Raw genomic sequence first — 6,729 nt, forward strand, 5'->3', positions numbered from 1 at the left:
AAGAAAGAAAGAAAGAAAGAAAGAAAGAAAGAAAGAAAGAAAGAAAGAAAAGAAAAACCGACCTGTGAGGGGAATGCAACATTTCTGCACTTTTGGTGAGAATGTAAATTAACACAGCCACTATGAAAATCAGTATGGAAGTTTCTCTAAAACCTAAAAAGAGCTACCATAAGACTGCGCTGTGCCACTCTTGGTGTATGTGCACCTTAAGGAATTAAAGTCAGCATACTGGAGAGATTCCTGCATATTCATATTTACTGTGGCACAATTCACGGTAGCTGAGATATAGAGCCAGCCTACAAGCCCATGAAAAGCAGAGTGCATAGAGAAAACATGGTGGACATAGGCAATTGAGTTCTATTCAGCTATAAGGAGAAACAGTTTTGACTTTGCAGGAAAAATGGGTGGAACTGGAGACCTTTGTGTTGATCAAAATAAGCCAGATTCAGAAAGACAAATACTTCATGTCCTTCCTTAATATGTGGGATCGAAAAAGTCACAAAAGTAGAAGATAAACTGTTACTAGACAAGAGAAAGGGAATAAGAGCAAGGGAGAGGGGTGTATGGGAAGGTAATGGCAGGTGGTGAAAGAATGATTAGCTATTAAGAGACTTTTTCATTGGGGTGAAAAGGTGTCCACTACACTCTGTGAAGTGAAATGGCAGGTCACGTGACAGGATATATGGCATTGCCTGATTTTCAATTTCAAAAGTGCATCAATGCATAGTGATGACAAGAAGTCACCTAATAGTCCTAACAGTTATAATCTGCTGAGCACATTCCCTTTGTTTAAGAATGCTGGCCCCTCGACTTTTGCTATCATAAAACGTTTCCACATAGAGGGAAGTGAGACTCACTGGAGGCTTGTGAGGCACTGGATGTGTTCATTGGCTCGATTGAAATAAATCCTTTCATAGTGTATGTGCATCTCAAAGCATGATGTTGTAAACCTTAAACATATGCTGGCATGACTTTATTTGTCAGTCATACTCAGTAGAGAAGTCTCGATGAAGTATTTGAAAAGATTAAGATGAAATGTTATTAGGCAGTAGCTTCCGGCACTGGGTAAATATGGTACCATTCAGCAGCCACATACGGAGGTGTGATGCGAGGCACAAACCGCTGCCTCTAGCCCTGTGCTAGGATCCCCAGTGCTGGTGGCAGAGCAAAACCAGCTGTATGTGTATGTGCCGAGCTTCACAACTTATTGATAACAGCTAATCATGGCCTGCTTAGGACTTCCTCCGCCGATACAGTACACAGGACCAAAGTCATAGCCCATATGCACGTGCCTATCGATCTCACAAGGAGGCACAGGCTACAGTGGACATTTTGCCAACACGCTACAGATTTCAGCCAAGCATGGGCATCTACACCTGTAACTCCAGTGCTCCTTAAAGCTGAGGCAGGAGGATGGCAGGTTCACACACACCTTGGGCAAGTTAGTGACTTACTGAGGTCCTGATCCCAAAAGAAAAAGAAAACCCCCACACACACACACACATTTAAAGGGGCTGGGGGGTAGCTCAGTGCAAAGACCCTGGGATCAATCCACAGTGTGGCCAAAAGAAAAAATAATAATGCTTATTTCAAGTTGGACGACAGCAAGCATAAAATGCTAAGACACCTGTAGATCTGACTCAGTGGTGGACACAGTGGCTCTGGTCTCTGTCCAGAGCCCCGCTCACTGCAGGGTGTCCTCAGAGCTGCCATCCTTGGAACTTAACGCCTTTGCACGTGTCTCTCCTGAAAAACAGATTTCCCACGTGAAAGTCTCCAAGATGATGCTCTGCAAACTCACGTCCAAAGCACAGAAATACAGATCCTGGAATATCCAAAAGTTCACTTTGCTCAGTCTAGAAATGTAAGGTTTGTGAGAGGTCCACAGGTTTTATGTTATCCAGAAACATCTAAACACACAGGAAGAGACAGAGATCATTTGATTCACTGCATCTAGTTGTTTTGCAAGCTATTTGCAATCTAATTGTTTATTTAATGACCTCTCTCTCTCTTTTTGCCTTAACTATCTTGCCTGGTAAGCTATTCTACACATTTCGGATGCTCTGCATGGGGGAAAAAAAAAGGAAGAGAAAAAGAAGAAGAAACACTTCCTGACATCTGTTCTGAATTTGTTTTTCTTTAATTTTCATTTATACCCTCTTGTTCTATCATCTGTGTTGGGCTCAAAATAGGGAACCATGTTGACATTTTCCAACCCATTTAAATGTTATGTTCTTTAATTAAAATCTCCTTCTTAACTAGACAGACATCTAACCTGGTGGGTGGATGGAATGATACTACATTTAATGAAGTTTTTTTTTTTTTTAATCTTCCTCCTCTATAGGAAAAATAAAACAAAAAAGATTGGAAGTTGCGGAATTTCTGTGTTATCCAAACCAAAGGAGATTCACACACTTTTTCTTTCCTGGTCAAGAACTAACTAAACCTGACTGCAGCTACATTTGAAACAGTAACCCAGCCCAGTGTGCAAGCCACAGGCACCGCTTGTGAGAGGTTGTTGGGGAAGAGGAGGAGGAGATGCTATCCACTTGGTCAGAAACCCTGCACAGCTATTTCCAGCTCCTCAGCTCCTATAGCTTGTTCACAACTTTGAAAGTGAACAACACAAAGTTATTCCGCACACAAATACAAGAGGATCACACTTTTCTATGAGACACAGGGGCCATGCCAAGCTTAAGCAGGAACCAAGTTAAAAAAAAAAAAAAACAAAAACACTTGCTTTGGATGAGGTTTGCAATTATGTTGGAACCAACGTGTTCAGGACTAAATTATTTAAAGTAGAGTTTCAGCCACTTTTTCTTTAATATTTAATATTTTCACTCCCCATCCCCTAATATCTAGAGTAATGTCTTACAAATAACTCATATTTAGTCTTTTTAGAAGATTATATATACCAAGCTCTTAGAAAAATTATACTGTATAGGGTATTTCATCAAGATGCATTTATTTGCAAGTACTGTGCCAGAAATCAGAGACAAAACAGCAAAGAGATCAGAATAGATACTTACATTCATGGAAATGCACATTTATGAAGATAGCAACAAATAATAAAACCAGCAGATATGTATTTATAAATCATAATAAGCATGTGCAGATTAGTGGGCAACCTGATCACCTCAGGTCAAGCACACTGCAGGTGTGTCTAGGCTAGGGGTTATGGAGGGTGGCCTTGGGGACTGCCTGGTCCCTGCCCCATCCTCCTGGTATTGTTCGGCTCTGCTTCCTGGCTGCCATGAACTGAGCAGCTTTGCTTCACTGTGCCATGAAGTTTCTACGAACCATGGACTGAATCCCCTGAATATGTGAGCCAAAGTTAAACCTCCCCACCTTTAAATTGTGAGTGTTGGCATTTTGTCCCAGCAGTGTGAGTGCTGACCAGTATAAAGCACAATGAAGGGAAGCCAGCTCAAGCACAAGGCACAGAGCTGTGACTGGCTCACCCAGAAAGACTGGATTGGGAGGAAGACAGTTCCAGGAGGATGGACCAGCATATGTACGATGGACCACCTGCTGTCAGGAGGCCCCACAGCTGGGAACAGATGTTCCCTGAGAGCCCTCTCTGCACGGTTCCAGGGTAGAGTTTACCAATAAGAGAACGTTCCATGAATCTGGAAGACGAAGAGAGGTCAACATCAGGGTTCCCTGGAGGTGGTGGCAGCCAGAGCTGGGAGCAGAGGCGGGGGTCCCTGAGGATTCTGGGCAGGCATTTGAGGTGCCCGTGCCTGGGTGTGGCACACAGGCAGTGGGTGAGGCTCTCACCGAGGCTTCCTGGGAGCCTCAGGAGCTACAACTTCCCGGTTTAGGCCAAGGTCTCAGGCCTCTTTCAGCTGAGCTCTCCGGATTTTGTTACCCAGACTTCTAATAGTACTCACCTAAGCCCAATGCTCACAGGAGTCAAGCCCCTCTCTCCCCAGAATACTCAGGGTAATTCTTCTTTTCCTATCCAAACACACTGATGCTGCACAAAAAGATCTTTAAGAAGCAGTCCTCATTGTAGCCAAAGAAATAAATGCCACTAAGACGCCAAACTATGACTTTGGAATATTATTCCATGAAAATCCTCTGTTTTTGAAAATGGAATAAAACTGGAGCTTTGGAAGTTTTGTGCACAAAATTTCTTTTTCAAAAAGCTTTATTAGTACGCTGTAAAGACCCAGCAAGTCTGAAAAGTTCACATCTTATTGGTCATTTCCTACTGTGGTTTTTCTGAAAAGGATGAAAAATTAGGGATAGACAAAGAATTGCTTCCCAGGGCCTCTTTTGGCATTGGCAGGGCTATGGAGTGGGCCCAGAGACACACTGGGAAAGAGTACTATTGTCAAGGAATAGGCTTCACTATTTCCAAGCTACCACACAACAGGATGTTGATTTTGTAGAAATTACAAATTAACTTTCCATTAAAATACATATAATTATGTGATTAAATATGGGGAAGTAATGTCCTACAGAATCTTTCCAGTCTACTAATCCTACACAAGTCAAATAATGTGTTTTAAAGCAAAAAAAAAAAAATGCTTCTCTTTTCTAGGGTGTACTAAGGCCATAGACCAGGAGACTTGTGTCTGCTTTTAGCCAACTGTATTATTATTTTCCAGTAAGATTGAGTTTTCAAAGAGCTCCAGGCTCAGGGGGATGAGAGAGAGTGTCCTCCTGAGAACTTGGATTTTTGTTCCACCATGGGGACAGCAGTTAATGCCTCTAGCCTTCATTTCTCAGAAAGTAAAAATCATGAAATATTTATTCCTAGTCTTATTATTAAGATAAGTGCAAGTTACTTTCCTTGTCACCAGGACACAATAACAGACAACAAAAAATTAAAGGAGGAGAGGTTTGTTTAGGCTCACAGTAAGGAGAGGGTTCAGTTCATATTCGATTAGCTCCAAGGCAGGCTTCCTGGCACAGGGGTATGGCAGAGGGGAGTTGCTCACAGCATGGGGGACAGGAAGTACTGAGATGTCAAGAGAGGAGCAGGGGAAGGGGATACACACTTCCGGGTCACGCTCCCAGGGGCCCGCCTCTTCAGACCAGGCCCAACCTCCTCACAATAGGTCAGCTATGACCTTCCATAATCCAATCTCCTTCCCCAGTCCCTGCTTGTGAGTGCATGAGGCCTTTGGGGAGCACCTAGATATGAATCATGGCAAGGTCTGGTTATATCCACTCTCCCAACCCAGGTGGACAGCAGCCTGTCACACTCCACCCATCCCAACTCCTAAGGATAAAAACCCCAGGAGGTTCTAGCTGGCTGCTCTGGAGCCGGAACCCCACAGCCCTGTTTGGCAGAGCAAGTGGAGGTGCCTTCCAGGGCCATCCACCCCATCTCACCAGGCTTCTGACCAAGATAGAGGAAGGAAAACCATCTGCGCTCAAGCAGGTAAGACAGGTGGGGAGGCTGCCAGGTTGATCTGTGAAGTCTTGGAAACATTAACGAGTATTTCTACATCTTAGCTTTCCCCTCTGAAAGGCAAGATCGGGGTGGTGATGCTCACAGCACAGTGTTCTTATGAGGATACACCCAGGGTGGGTCTTTCACATGCCAAGTACTCAGACATGGGCATTGGCAGGTGGTCCAAATTGGTACAGAGATAGCCAAGGGTGAAGACTGAACCTCCAGTAAAGATGCTTCTGTTGTGTCTGGAGGCCGAAAGAAAATAATTCCGCCACCCAGCCACGGAAACCCGGAGGAGAAGAAGAAGAAGAGCTAGTGAGCCCCTCCATCCCAAGCTCCTGCGCTGCTGATTTATCTGGTCACTGAGAGTGCTATCAGGTGACTTTGTTCTATGTAATCTTTTCCTCAAATTTCCATCTCAGAGGCTATATCCTCCATTTGCGTTTTGGTTTTCTTGGTATAATTACCTACTCTTTCTGAACTGCCTGTCCTTTCAAAGTGCTTACTTTGTGCTGTTTGCAGAAGTACACATTTTTGGCCAAAGTGATGGAATTTGCAGCCAAATGAAAAAGAATATGTGCAATTAATGAAAAAACAGCCATGGACTATAATTTACAGATTATTTGGCAGGAGCAAAACGAGTGAGACATGGCCCATTTTGTTCTCAGCCCTGGTTCCTGTAAAGTCTTCTTTCAATTTTATGCAAATAATGCAGCAGAGGAAGGAAAACCGGGCAAGTGTGGGGAATCTCACAGGGCCCTTTCCCTTGGAAGGACAGATATTTGGTGGTCTGCAATGGGATCCCTGTCATGCCTACTGCTTGCCCCAAATGGTACCACAGTGAACTAATTTCACTGTAACTGCTCTGCCAGAAACATGATTTTCCATTTCATTGAAAAGATTTACACAGCATCTTCAAAGGTCTCACATAAGCTAAACAACTAACTTGATATGTGGACAAACTTTCCCGCCATCTGGAGTTTCAGGCCATTTGTACCCATTTATTTTAATGCAAGAAGAAACATACTCTTCCAGAATTATCTCGCCATGAGGAAAATGGATGTATGAGTTCCTCTGCCTTGGTTGTAGTAATTAAGTTAGTGAGAAAAAAAAAAAAAAAAAAAAATGCCAGTTCTCCCATGAAGGGAAAAAAGGGCAAAGATTTGTGTAGTCTGAAAGATTTCAATCCAAGCCAGTATGGGGATGCATGCCTGTGATCCCAGCACTCTGGGAGGCTGAGGCAGGAGAAGCCCATTTTGGAGTCCAGTCTGGGCAACTTAGCGATGTACAGAGACTTTGTTTCTAATAAACAGAACAGG

The sequence above is a fragment of the Fukomys damarensis genome, unplaced genomic scaffold, assembly GCF_012274545.1.
Source record: "Fukomys damarensis isolate Sample0158 unplaced genomic scaffold, DMR_v1.0_HiC HiC_scaffold_25, whole genome shotgun sequence".
NCBI classification, from domain to species: Eukaryota; Metazoa; Chordata; class Mammalia; order Rodentia; family Bathyergidae; genus Fukomys; species Fukomys damarensis.